Below are 14,184 nucleotides of genomic sequence, written 5' to 3'. Positions count from 1 at the left end.
AGTCCATAGATATCTACAACGTAAATGCGCCGCCCACCTTGATATATAAGTTCTAAGGTCTCAGTATAGTTAAAACGGCTGCCCCACCCTTCAAACCGAAACGCATTACTGCTTCACGGCTGAAATAGGCAGGGAGGTGGTACCTACCCGAGCGGACTCACAAGAGGTCCTACCACCAGTAAAAAGAAAATTAATTTATTCAATGGATTTATAAATTAAATAATTCGGGTAAAATTTTGTAACTTCTACACTATTTTAAAGTCACGTTATTGGGATAGATTGAAAAAAGATAAACTTGTTCTTTAGCAAATCGAACAAATAGTCAATAATATGACTAAAATTTTTAATTTTTATTTCATTTCGTTCATTAACAAATTATTAAATACTAGACATACAAATAAGCTTTAAAAAAATATTGATTCTTCCATAAAAATCAGTCAATTTATCATTTTAAATAATCATCATTAGCAATTCAAGAAAGTGGTATTATCAGAAACCACATTAGTTGCCTTTTTCCTTTATGTTTTGAAATCATTTATGTTACCCAGAACTTTCACGAATTAACAATCGACAAAAGTGTCTAATCACGAACCCTAGCAAGAGCCGTGCTTCGCAGAATCTACCACCGGATCGGAAACGCGACCCACTGAGAAGATAGTGTCTAATAAGTCGTACATATTGATATAGTTTGTTTTTATAACCACAAATGACGTATGACATCACCAAACAAAGAAAAGGAGGAAGTCAACTATCATCAATACTATTAATACATACGGTACGAGAATTTATTTTGTTGGAGCAGTAAAAAAAAGCCTTCGATACCGGAGTCCAACCACGGCTCCTATTTTTCGACTATCTTTCTTATCGGTTTGATGGTAAGTGATCAAAATTTGTTATGAAAACTAGGAATACTATATGCAGCGAAGTTAGTTATTACAACAATATATATGCAGACATTTTTTTTTCACAGGAGAAAATTGCTAGATCCCCACCCGCACGGTCCACCAAGTATGTGGGAGTTGAACCTCACTAAAAACTCCTGCCGCTCACAGTGGGCGCCCTACCCCGGACCGGGCGGGAACCTAGTCGGAGCTATTGAGACGATGGGACAGAATTTACGCAGAGCATATTACATCCATCCCACCGAAACATGCAGAGCTGGTGGACATTTTAGATTAAGTGGAGTGGCAGAACTGAAAATTCCTAAATATACCGGACCGGAAACTAGAAACCAACGCAATAAAGTAACAACACAATTTTGTATCATTGATTGTTGCAGCACTTCCAGAAGCCTACTGATTGTTTACAAATCGTATATATCTATACTAATATATAAAGCTACAGCGGTTTTTACGGATGTTCCGTTTTAACTACTGAACCATGCATTCGGTTGACTTGAAATTTGGTATCCATGTAAAAAATACATGTACTTAATGGATAGGCTAATATTTATATGAGTGTTGGACTCCCAATAATAATGACAATAAATAATAATGTTAATTTTAAAAGCCCATCGAAGCGGGCGAGTACGGCTAGTTTACTTCTAATTTTAAAATAAACTATATTCAAATACACAATTAAAGAGAAAAATTAAGAGGTAGACACACATTATTACAAAAAAATTCAATATTATTTATTGGCTGAGTGATTAAACTCAGATAAAATCGTGCGTGCTCTTGGATAGCGCAAAGCTATTCTAGAATTATAAATCGTTATTTCCGTCGGATACGCTTCTAAGAAATAAATAGATCTAGAATTATAATATGATGTCAATAAATCTATTACAGTGACTCTATGAATGCATGGCTCATTTGTTAGACGAACGTTGAAATTGTGAATTTAAATAGAAGAGATATTATTTTTTTACTGGTGGTAGGACCTCTTGTGAGTCCGCGCTGGTGGGTACCACCACCCTGCCTATTTCTGCCGTGAAGCAGTAATGCGTTTCGGTTTGAAGGGTGGGGCAGCCGTTATAACTATACTTGAGACCTTAGAACTTATATCTGAAGGTGGGTGGCGCATTTACGTCGTAAATGTTTATGGGCTCCAGTAACCACTTAACACCAGGGCTGTGAGCTCGTCCATTCATCTAGCAATAAAAAAATTATATATATATATATATTGGTTTATCGTAAGTTTATGTATGATTAATTCGTCGTATAGAATTTATTCCAATACTAGATAAACCAATAAAGTATATCAAGTAATCTATTGGTTATCCGGTTCCGTTAACAATATAATGCCATATTATTATAGGCGTCTTTACATCTACAGCATTAAAAATACCGTACATTGAAGAACTATCGTTTTAAGATCAAATCCCGAACAAAGATTTTAAATATCACTTACGAAGCATCGTGGAGACGTATAGATAAACATTAGCTCATTAATGAGTTATCTAAACAAACATACATCATAGAAACGACCTAATTAATTAATGGACCGCGTCCACTTTCCATTTGGAGATGCTCCATTGGGCTTTGAGGAGCGTGAAATGTATGCTGCTTCATTTCACGGTTTTTATCTTTTGTTGACAATGTATTTTATTCAGACAACGGGTAAAGTTTTGGGTCGAAAATACCAGTTTAAATTTGAAATTAGAATTCACGGTTTAGTATTAATGAGTATTAGTAATGATTAGTATTAGTATTAATGATAACTATATACATTTGCACGTAATGTCGCCAGGCTAGTAGGTGAGCGCACGGAGCTCAAACCTGACGATGTTGCTAACACGAACCCTAGCAAGAGCCGTGCTTCGCAGAATCTACCACCGGATCGGAAACGCGACCCACTGAGATGATCCGGCGAGAAACTCAGTGGGCTGTGTCTGTGGGTTAATTTACTCGCCGAGCCCTTCTTGCAAGCGACGGGTTCGACGAGAAGGATGGCCGGGAACGAACAACGACGACCAATCAACATGTAGCCGTGTCTTACCTAAGTGTATAATGAAACTAATAACAACAGCCATTTATTTCACGAAACCAGGTCATTCCGTTTCTCAGGGTCCGAGATTTAACTTTATTTTCGTCCGGCGTGAATAAAAATTAAGTAAACATATTAAGTACACAGTGACGTCATATTTCGAGACCACTATTTACTTTTATTTGCTTTAATTGGAGTAATGAGTAATCGAGAGGCGCCGCTCTCGCCCCCATCTATCGTCTGTCGCCAGGATTAATTTATGTTTTACATTTATTCAGGGCTGTCCGATTTTTTTAAACTAAAGCATGGTCTTCTTATATGGATATATTATAGATGTGGTGTATGCATCCCATAATATGCCATTGTATTGTAATTAATTTATTATAGGTTTAAAATGTATTGTATTGTCAAGAAGACGAGGAACTTTAGGTATCGGATTGCTAAGCAAAAAGTCGTTTACTTATATCAAACTTTTATTTCTATTGGATTTTCAGACAGAGTTCTGGATTTCCATGAATCAAATAATGCAAGGTGAGGTAATATTTCTGATTAAAAGCAACGCAAAGATAATTTGTCAGAGATCGTTCTAACAACAATTTTTCTTATTACATATATTTTTATTTTTTATTGATTACATGGGTAGAAGATCTCACAGCCTAACGAGTTTTAAATAGTTAATGAAACCCATAGAAGTCTACAACGTAATGTCGCCACCCAACTTGAGATATGAGTTCTAAGTCTCAGTTTTTTACAATACATTGTGTGTAAATGTGAAATGGATTTTACGTTCTTAAAATGAAAATAACGCAAATCAGTGTTAGATTATAATATTATTAATTAGTCTAAAGACAGGAAGATTTTAGTCTGGTTTTGTTTAATAACAAAACGAGAACGCGAGTACATCAGAACTATCGAAGTTGCTTCTATTGCAAAAATCAAAGACGCATCCAAATCACTTTTAAAAAGGTTATGAGCTTTTAGTAAAATAAAGAACAATAGAACAATATCATATCAGAAGATAACGAGTAAAACCTTACACAAGTACAAGACCGGAAGATAATAATTTAAAACACTTTATTATGAAGTATCAATGTGAAATGTTATCAAATCTATTTATACCTACTAGTAGAAACGAGACTGTTTACGATTTGTTACCAAAAGGTTCTTGGTTACTTTGGTCATATTGCTCGGCGGCCACCAGACAACCTTGAAAAATTGGTATTGTGGTGGGCAAGGTAGAAGGGAAAGAAGGAAAAAGACCCGCCAGCCGGTCGCCAAACCGTCGGTCAGATCAGGTAACTGTCCTTACCGGACTCTCTGTGGCAACCGCCCTGAGAGAAACGCCCTGCGTTTCCAAAGATCTTTTTTGCCACGCACCATCCGGCTTTGGAATGAACTCCCCTCCACGGTGTTTTCCGAGCGCTATGACATGTCCTTCTTCAAACGAAGCTTGTGGAGAGTACTTAATGGTAGGCAGCGGCTTGGATTTGCCCCTGGCATTTCTGACGTCCATGAGCGACGGTGACCACTTACCATCAGGTGGGCCGTATGCTCATCTGCCTACAAAGGCAATAAAAAAGGGACATGACTTTCACCAATTCAGTATGCGACAAAGAAGAAGAACAGATACTAGCAGACCCGACAGACGTCCTGTACACTTGTCTCAAATCCGAAAATTTCAAACATATTTTAATTATATTTATTTTTAATTGTGTATCTAAAGCATTCTCGAACCCACTGGAACAAAGACGAAAAAATTCATCAAAATCGGTCCAGCCGTTTAGGAGGAGTTCACTAACATACACATGACACTAACATAAAGAAGAATTATGTTTTTTTTTATTATAATTATATAAAGTCGTATTCACTGAACATATTTGGTACATGGAGGCAGACAGATGAACGTTTTGTGATCTCCAGTGAGATGCTCGATCTTGAACGATCCATCAAATTTATAAAAACCGTGACCATCGAAAATTGGACATCACTCAAACAAGTGAATTATCATTGTCATGATTAAATTCTCCATTTATATTGCATGTTTGTTTTTTTTTCTATTATATGAAACTCTTAATAATTATATCAAAAGTTTCAATCCGTCATAACATGACATATGGCAGTTTGCAGATTGCTGTTGTTATACACAAGGCCGTCCACTGTGCTCTAATATTTTAAAAAATAATCTGTAATTCATTTTTGTAATGCACCATTATAATCTTATCTTATTCTATGGCAGCCCTAATTTTATCCAACTTTTGACTCACGGTCAAAAATATTCTTTTACTTTAAATGACTCAAGATTAAGTCATTGTTCGTCCAAGAAACGTTTCCTTGTTAGGGTTCTCTGATGTTTTTGGTCACTTTCACTGTTGTAAGAAATTCGTTTTAAGTTTAGAAAACGTTCAATGTTTAAGGAAATAGCTCATTTACGCTTTTATAACGCAGCTTTCTACTTAAGCGAAGATTTTGTTTTATTTATTAAATGAATTTGATTAAAATCCAATTAATCAATTTATTAAAATAAGCCTGCGTTTTATAGGTCATTAATAGTAAAAAAAAACCAAAGACCTTAAGTGAATCTTTGATTACTACTTTCACTGCTCGCTGAATACGTAATATTATCTCTTTGATTAAATTTTAATCGATTATGTTGTACACTTGTAAATCTTGTTGAATCGATGCTTGATAGAATTCGATAGATGTGTTTGTAATTAGTAAAAGAGGCTGTTTAGTGGTGCTACGGCGTATAGATTCCCGTGGGTTGCTATTCAGAGCCGCTGGTAGATTCAGCGAAGCACTTATATTCCTAGGGCTGATAGCAAAGTATTTCAGACTCAACTCCTTGAGCTCGCACATTAGTTAAAGAGAAGAATAGACCCTCAAGACTCAGGGGAAAATAGCCTGCACACGTAAGTACCATCCTACCTATTTCTGCCGCAAAGAGATGCCTTCTTATCTGAAGTATTGGGACAACCGTTGTACTGTATAATCAAGATGTAGATCCCATGTCTTAAGCGATAACCAGTTAAGACCAGGGCCGTAAGCTCGTTCACCAGTCTATGCATTGAATATTTAATAAATTTTAGGTATGACTAATGGGGTCGGTTTCAATTTGTGTGCCGCGCGGCAATGGTCCGAAAATATCATTGGGCGGTGACGGTAATATATAGTTGTTTCCTTTTTAATCATTCTTGTTAAATCTACTGTAATTTAAAATATTTTTCAATACATATAACATTACTTCTTGTATGTTTATATTTTTGGAAAAAACCACAATCCTAAGTTTCTTTCTGACTACTCTCAGTGGTAACCGCACTCACCCGAGATGTTAGATCCCGCGCGTCTATCGATTTTATTAACCCTTTGAGGTCCACACGTATTGGACGTAGTTTAGTCTTACTTTAGTCTAAGGCTGCAAACGAATTAATGTGTTACATTGCGTGTAATAAAGAAATCTCGAACTTTTTTGTTTTTAGTTCCGTCGAGTCTTAATTCAACTGCTTTGAAGCACCAGCTCCCCAGTATACGGGTCCCTATATGGTTATTAGTGTTGGCGTCAGTAAGTTGGAGTAAGTAGATCAAAAGCATTACATCGATTTTATTTCGAGACATGTGGTGAAAAATTTCGAAGTCGGCTATCGTCAAATACAAAAATAACTAATATTATTTGATCTTTATAATGGCTATGTTTATTACACAAACACGTACCGTTTTAATTTTTAGCGGGTCTCTTCCCCTTAATACCAATTAGCGCGTTCCTTAGTACGATTTCTTCAAATTTATTTATAAATATGTATTTTCTTCTATTGTCTGCAATGCCGTTCTCGATAAACTATCGTAACGTCTTTATCTAAGTTTCCATTAAGTAGTAACGATATTTACTGATGGTGTGAACATTATAATAATGTTTTAGATAAGGGTGAGAGTAAATAAATTGTGAACTACCAAACATCCGGTCGTGAGTGCCCCCGCCACAAATAGTAAGTGTGATATGAAGCACTACTTAAGCATTGAAAGACTCGAACATTAATACTACGAGCTATTGACGAAAGAGATTTTAAGTGCTGAGAATTAATATTTATATTTCTTTTTTTTATGATTGAAAGATTACTATTGGAGGCCTTTCTAGTTTCACTAGGACAGGTGGGAGAGCAAAGGTCCAGCCAGGAGGGGTCGGATTTGCTAACAGCTGCCCGAGTGCCTCCGAAGGAGACCTAACAAGAGCAGCTGCTTCGCGAATGAATCTACTAACGGATCGCGACCCGCTGAGAAAATCCGGTCAGAAACTCAGCGGGCTGATCCATGGGTTAGTTTGCACGCCGAACTCTTTGTCGAGTTCGACGAGTACGGTTACCGGGGTTCCTTAAGCGTGCTACTAGTCCTAGAGCTGCAGGCGTCTAATAAAAAGATTATTGGGTCAGATGGATCCGTAAAGCCGTGATTTATATTTCCTGATCCTTTTGTATACAAAAAGAAACGTTACGGATTTAGAAATTTACTAGAACGCGCCATATTGAACTCGGTCTGAAAAATTAATCAAAATAACTGGAAGCGAAACAGCTGTCTCATTGAAATACCGCAAGCCATTTTGCACTGTCAAAACGTGGTCCGCGCAAATGCAGAATTACTTTTTTTTTGCCGTTCCATAACGGTTTAATACTCCTACATAGAAAACAATGAGTACAAAACAATTTCGCACCGTCTGTGGATCATTTATATCTTGAAGAATCTCATGTGGTGGCAGTATGTTGTCTTTTAGCCATCAACTCATTTAATAAATCCAGAATAGTATTCTATTTAATTAACATAACTGTTATTTGACAATGTCAAAGTATTATCTTATTTTTTCGTGTTAAACCAAACTATGACGTCACTAAATCTCGTTTTTTTTTTTGTAAACTAGTTCTTTAAAACATTTTGTTTTAATTGATGGCTTTATTTTTTTATTTTTATTTTACTAGGATTACTTTGACCTTGAGATAGCACCGTTTTTAACTTAAAATAAAATAGTAGAGAAAGAATACTTTAAATAACTTAAAACATGGCAACATTTTATAGAATTGAAAATTAATTGGTCAGTCGGGATCGCATCGTTTAACAAATATTAAACGACAATTCAATCTACATTCTTGTGTTCATTCTATAGGCAAGTCCCCGCGGCTGTCACCGAAATATTCTACATGCAATTGAGGACAATACCGACTGAACAAGATTAATTTTCACAGTCCCTTACTGACCTAAGCGATCGCCAACTTGATCCACCAACGTCCGGATTCATGGGTGAAAGACTTTCGCCCTTTCTGCCTTTTCTCGGCTGGCGTATCATGTATATTAACTAGATCTTTCTGTACATAAAAAAAAACTTATAAAAGAACTGTTTCTTTATCTATTTTACCGGTTATTTCAATTCGGATCGTAACAGCGGCTAGAACTGGTTTTATTTCGTCGAGGTGCTATGTGAGATTGGCAATTTAAAACGTTACTGTTCTTGTTATGAACGTTTTAAATTTTAAATAAAACCGTCGAAGTTTTTCGAGAGGACATCCAACTTTCATTTCGTACCTCCTTCCTTTGTTTTGCGTAATGAGTTTCTCCTTGTAAGATTTTTAGTTATTACATATCCGAACAAAAACAGTTTCACTGTAAAAAATTGCGCCAAGTCCACGTTTATAAAACTCATCTCAATAACATTTGCACTTTACAAAAAAAAGAAGACTTCAATAGCTTTCATTCTCTACAAAAATATGTGAAATACAAAAAAATACCAAGAAACCGTCATAAAGATGAAAAAATTAAAAAAAAAATGTTGAAAATTTAAAAATAAAAAAATAAAAATTTTATCGTACTTGGCGCGCGTCATTGAGTACCCCAAATTTTTCAGGATAAATGAACATCCTTTCAATGTTTAGAAATTTATAAGTAGGTCAACCTATGAAATGCATAAATGTAATTAATGAATTATTATTTCATAATAAGTTTTACAAAAGTTAAGTAAAATCGACATCTCATACGTATGTTATTTGAATTTTTTTCATTTCCCACTCATCTTTTATGATTTGAACTAAACACCCTCTCGTGTTCGCTTATACAAATACAAGCTACTTACGAGTCGATACGTATGTATACGTTGGCTTCAAAACATTTGAAAAAATTCTCAAAGATGTTTTTCAAAGGGTAGAAAAGAATAATAAAGTTTCAGCTGAATCTAAAGGGGTCGAACGCAAAAGTGGTCGATTTGGCATATAATAGCCCATAGGTATATAGTGAGAGCTGTTGAAAATTACCGTAGTTCTGTCTCAATTTCTCATAAAACGCTAACAAGAGCGAAAAAGATAACCTGGGTAACTTTTTCAGCTTTCACTGTATATTAAAGCAAAATGGTTTTTTTCTCGGGTTGAAATTCTTCCGAAAAATTTTGGGGTACTCAATGACGCGCGCCAAGTACGATAAAATTTTTATTTTTTTATTTTTAAATTTCAACATTTTTTTTTTAATTTTTTCATCTTTATGACGGTTTCTTGGTATTTTTTTGTATTTCACATATTTTTGTAGAGAATGAAAGCTATTGAAGTCTTCTTTTTTTTGTAAAGTGCAAATGTTATTGAGATGAGTTTTATAAACGTGGACTTGGCGCAATTTTTTACAGTGAAACTGTTTTTGTTCGGATTTCATATCTTTTTGTTAAGTATTATTTTTTGCTCATTTATTACTAATTAAAAATAAATTATAAATATGTAGTCACTCAGCTTAAAAGCTAATGAAACGCTCAATTAATTAGTGTTTTAATGTTAGGTGCCCGACTGGCATGAGACTCTCGGGTTGTCAGTTCCGGTATCGACCGGGGACGCGTGTATTCTGCTTCAAAGTCTGGCGCGCACTAATTGGGGGTGCGAATGATGCAACAGATGCGCGGGCGCGGGTAGCGCGGGGTGGGTCGTCGCGGCACGGACCTGAGTCACATTCTCTTTGGCTGCTGTTGCCCCGCGAAACGGAACGTTGCGTTACATACTCCCCCTCCAAGTTGGGAACGCGTCCCGAGTCCAACTTGGGACTGTTAGTCTGAAGACGCGGCGGCCTTCCTCTTTGCCTCTTTGGCATAATTGGATCCGTACTTGAATTTGACGGAGAGTGGGTTAAATCCGCGGTGTGATACTTGCCGATGACATTGTTTGACAAGTCTGCTATGAAGTACGTTGTAGGACTAACTATTTTTACTACGCGATACGGGCCATCCCGTCGTGGCATGAACTTACGTGTTACACCCCTAGACGCATAAGCAAGCCATAACGAAGGAAATACTCTTCCAGTAGGACTCGGGAGCAAGCCACGGCGGTGGCATCAACAAGTGCGTAGAGTTCTACCCATCTTGTAGCTACATCCTCTACCAGGAGTACCCATCGCTCCCCCTGCTCTCCTTCTGGCAGTGGCCCGAACAAATCGATTGCGAGAAGCTCTCCTCGCTGTTGAAGCACAGGAGTGAGCCTATACGGCGGTACCGATATAGGCGGATGATCACCGGTATCAATGTGGTGCTCGGCGTAAAGGGTTGGGGCTCCCCCCACCCTAAAGATGTCTCCATTCTGCTGAAATAAATGTGATAGCTGCTGCCGTTCATCGGAGCCAAGCATAGAACCCTTATCATCACGCAGGAAGTCAGCAGTAGAAGCAAACATGCATGGCTTAGGGCACTCATATTCAATTGGATAGGTAACCCGTTTTCCCGAAAAATGCCAAGTGGATGAAGCAAAGTCAAGCACAATACCTGCCGCCACCAAAAAATCCATGCCAAGCAAAGTTTCATTATTTTGAGCATCTGGAAAAACAGTAAATTCAAGGGTTTCTGACCTTTCGGGACTTATCCTTACTTCTAGAGTAGTGAGCAAAACTCGGCGGGTGCGCGCGGAACCGTCTGCAAGCCTCACCCGACGCCTGGTTTCCTCACACGGATGGTTATGCTTTAACAGCAATTCATAAAGCAACGCACCGGTAACGCTACTCTTAGCTCCCGTATCCAACAAAGCATTACCTCGTATACCTAAAATTTGAACACTTAAAATTGGTCTTAACCTAACCTGGTGCTCAGTAGAGTTACTCTGGGCAACACTTTTCACATTAGAATTAATCGTCGAAAAATGTCCGACGTTTTCCATGGTCACACTATTTTCGTTCATCATGGTCACCCACCCTATCGCGGCCACTTGGTACCTCGGAATAACTATGTTTTGGTTCGGTACCACTCGAGTAACGCATCAGGGGCCTATTCCTAGAACTAATATTATTGTTTATATTATGATTAAGTCTAGAATAATTTTGAAGTCTAACCTTGTTATCAGTACCGAAAAAGCGCGGAGGAAGAATCGCCTTAAAATCGGTAGGATAATAATTATTTTCATTATCAACAAAACATTGTTTACGATTATTAATATAAATGGACGACTTTACGGTGTTTGAAGTGCAAGCTGTATGCAACGAGCTGCCGCGATGAATAGAGTTCACTGAACTTGACAGCTGTGTATTTACTTTACCAATAGGTAAATCGGATGTGACTGATCGGGTCCGTGCAGCGTCGACGGCGTAATAACTTGCGTTACACTTTGTACACTGAGACCGAGTAACACCTTTGGTACCACACCCGTAACACGAGGATACAGCTTGCGTATTTTCGTTGTCGAATTTCGTTTTTGACGCTAATTTTAAACACTCATCACGAATATGTCCGTACTTTTTGCAATAAACACAGAACAGTCTTTTAACAATCGACGTAGATGATACATTATCAGTGTTCGTGTAGCGAGGCGCGGGGACTCGAACGGTGCTCGGCGCAGCGCTGTCGTCGCGTGGCGGGCCGCCAGCCGCGCCCGAGTTGAATATTTTCCGCGGCGTCATCCGCGCGTATGTATGCTGCGAAGTCGAAGCACCGGCGGGAACTTCGCCTACGGTACTACCCGATGAACGTGGCGTCGCTCGCTGAGGATGATGAATAAATTCAGGCGGACTGGTCTCGTAGATGGAGTCCTCGATATGGCGCGTTTTCTTTAATAAAGTGTCGTATGAAGTTATTTCGTCTCTTCTTAATTTTTTACGAACACGACGGTGTAGAAGGCCGTAAAGCATATCAATTTGAACTTTCTCACTAAGGTCACCAGGTGGGAGTCGAGCTAGTAGGGCTCGTGCTCTGGCAACGAAGATCTCCGTCTTCTCTCTTTGTCCTTGCGACATTTTGAAGAGCTCTAAGTAGACTCGATGGGGCGGTCTGCAATCACCGAAAGCGCTTCGTAACGATGACAAAGCGTCGTCCCAGGAAGTGATGCTAGCTTTAACGCCTTGCCACCACACGGCTGCATTTCCGGTTAGTAACATCGATGGCGTATCCTACGTCAGCACAATCTTTGTATGATTCGACCGCGTCAAGGAAACCGTCGAGTGAGTCGCCGGGCGCTCCGCTGAACCGCGCCGTGCATGACGCGAAGTTCCCAGAATGGTGAGCGGGCGTCGAGGAAGGCGGCGATGTCGGCTCCGACGTCGGTGTTGCTGATGATTCGAGTTGAGTTTTATGCTCAAAAACTCGGTCGAGTAGGCGTTCGAATGCTGCCATTTGACTTTCTTGTAATGACGCCATGTTGTTTGCGGTAAATGTTGGCGTCGGTCCCGCGGTTGAACCAATTTCTTCTTCAACGTCTTGAAAATCGGATTGACGCCGTGACTGACGACGAGTACGTGTCGTAATTACGTAGATTCACTCCGAAATACTAGTTAAAGGGCCCGCGCTTGGGCTGCCAGTTTAATGTTAGGTGCCCGACTGGCATGAGACTCTCGGGTTGTCAGTTCCGGTATCGACCGGGGACGCGTGTATTCCGCTTCAAAGTCTGGCGCGCACTAATTGGGGGTGCGAATGATGCAACAGATGCGCGGGCGCGGGTAGCGCGGGGTGGGTCTTCGCGGCACGGACCTGAGTCACATTCCCTTTGGCTGCTGTTGCCCCGCGAAACGGAACGCTGCATTACAGTGTAATAATAATCAACATCAACTTTTACAAATTTAAACCGAATTAAATTTTGTTTCAAATGTGAAGGGTAGATGACGCTGTTCTTAATTATTTCAGAATTTAAAATTAAAATCTGAAAACCTTGAAACATCAATCCGCATAAATGTAATTTAAAAACTACAGTAAGAGGCTTAAATAAAAAGCTGAACTTAACTCAGCCTTAATTAGAATTTTCTTCGGAATTCAATAGTAAAGTTCAAGTTATTTTGATGAAATCAAAACCGAAATAATCATAGCATCTTAAACAATCACCTACGAATAAATATTAGTTATTATATTATTTATTATTCGTAGACAATCACAACGGTTTTATAGTTTTGGGAAGGGATTTTTTGTAACGCCATCTCGTAAAGTATTTCGGTATTACATTACAAAACAAAATTGTTTCTCCAACAGTAACAACAGTACTTGCTTCGGCAGTACTTAAACTAAAATACTAACAGTAACAACATTAACGTTATTTAATGTATAAACCGTTCAATAAGAACTGCAAACTATCCCCTTGAAGCTACAGTTTATGTAGGAATAATGACTTTTTGGCGGGAACGTGAGGTGTGAAGTTGTGTGATTTGTTTTAATTTGTCTATTTAGTGTTTCTTCGGGTTTAAATGTGTAATAATAGTGGTTTATTAACTGTTTAATATCTGTGAAAGTGCACAAATGTGGGAAAATTAAACAAAGTCGCTGTACGTAACTTCTCGGTTTCCTCCAAAAAGTCCACTGAGATCTTAGTAAATGACCACCACCATTTTACTAAGATTATATTTCATTCCATATCATCTCATCTCATTTCATTTCATCCCATTTGATTAATGTCTCAAATTAATCATCTTCATTTCATTTCACTCCATAATATCACATTTCATTTCACTCCATAATATCATTTTTCATAAAAATATGAATATAAATTAAAATAAGACATGACCTAAAGGTCTCAGTTACCAGGTCATAAAATCCATTACAAATAGGAATAATTCCAGCGCACCCTGGCGGCCGTAGATTACCATTCTCGAATATTTATAGTCTGTGGCATGTCACTTTTTACATCGAAAAAAGTCAGGATCGAAATTTTTGAGCGAGCCATAGTTTGTGGTGATAAAATTAATAATTTCAAGTAGATTAATTGTTGTAATTGATATAACTAGTTAATATCAGTAAAATAAAGTTGTGAGTGATTGATATAATATACAATTTAGGAACCAGAAGTACCGTAG

At 38.1% G+C, this 14,184-nt stretch overlaps 1 pseudogene; it reads right to left on the bottom strand.

The window, feature by feature from the left end:
• Positions 1-10,972: 10,972 nt before the first annotated feature.
• LOC149503302 (activity-regulated cytoskeleton associated protein 2-like) lies at positions 10,973-13,128 on the bottom strand (annotated as a pseudogene).
• Positions 13,129-14,184: the final 1,056 nt, after the last annotated feature.

The sequence above is a fragment of the Bombyx mandarina genome, chromosome 03 (assembly GCF_030267445.1).
Source record: "Bombyx mandarina strain Sakado chromosome 03, ASM3026744v2".
Classification (NCBI taxonomy): Eukaryota; Metazoa; Arthropoda; class Insecta; order Lepidoptera; family Bombycidae; genus Bombyx; species Bombyx mandarina.
This window is presented reverse-complemented; position numbering and strand designations above follow the sequence as displayed.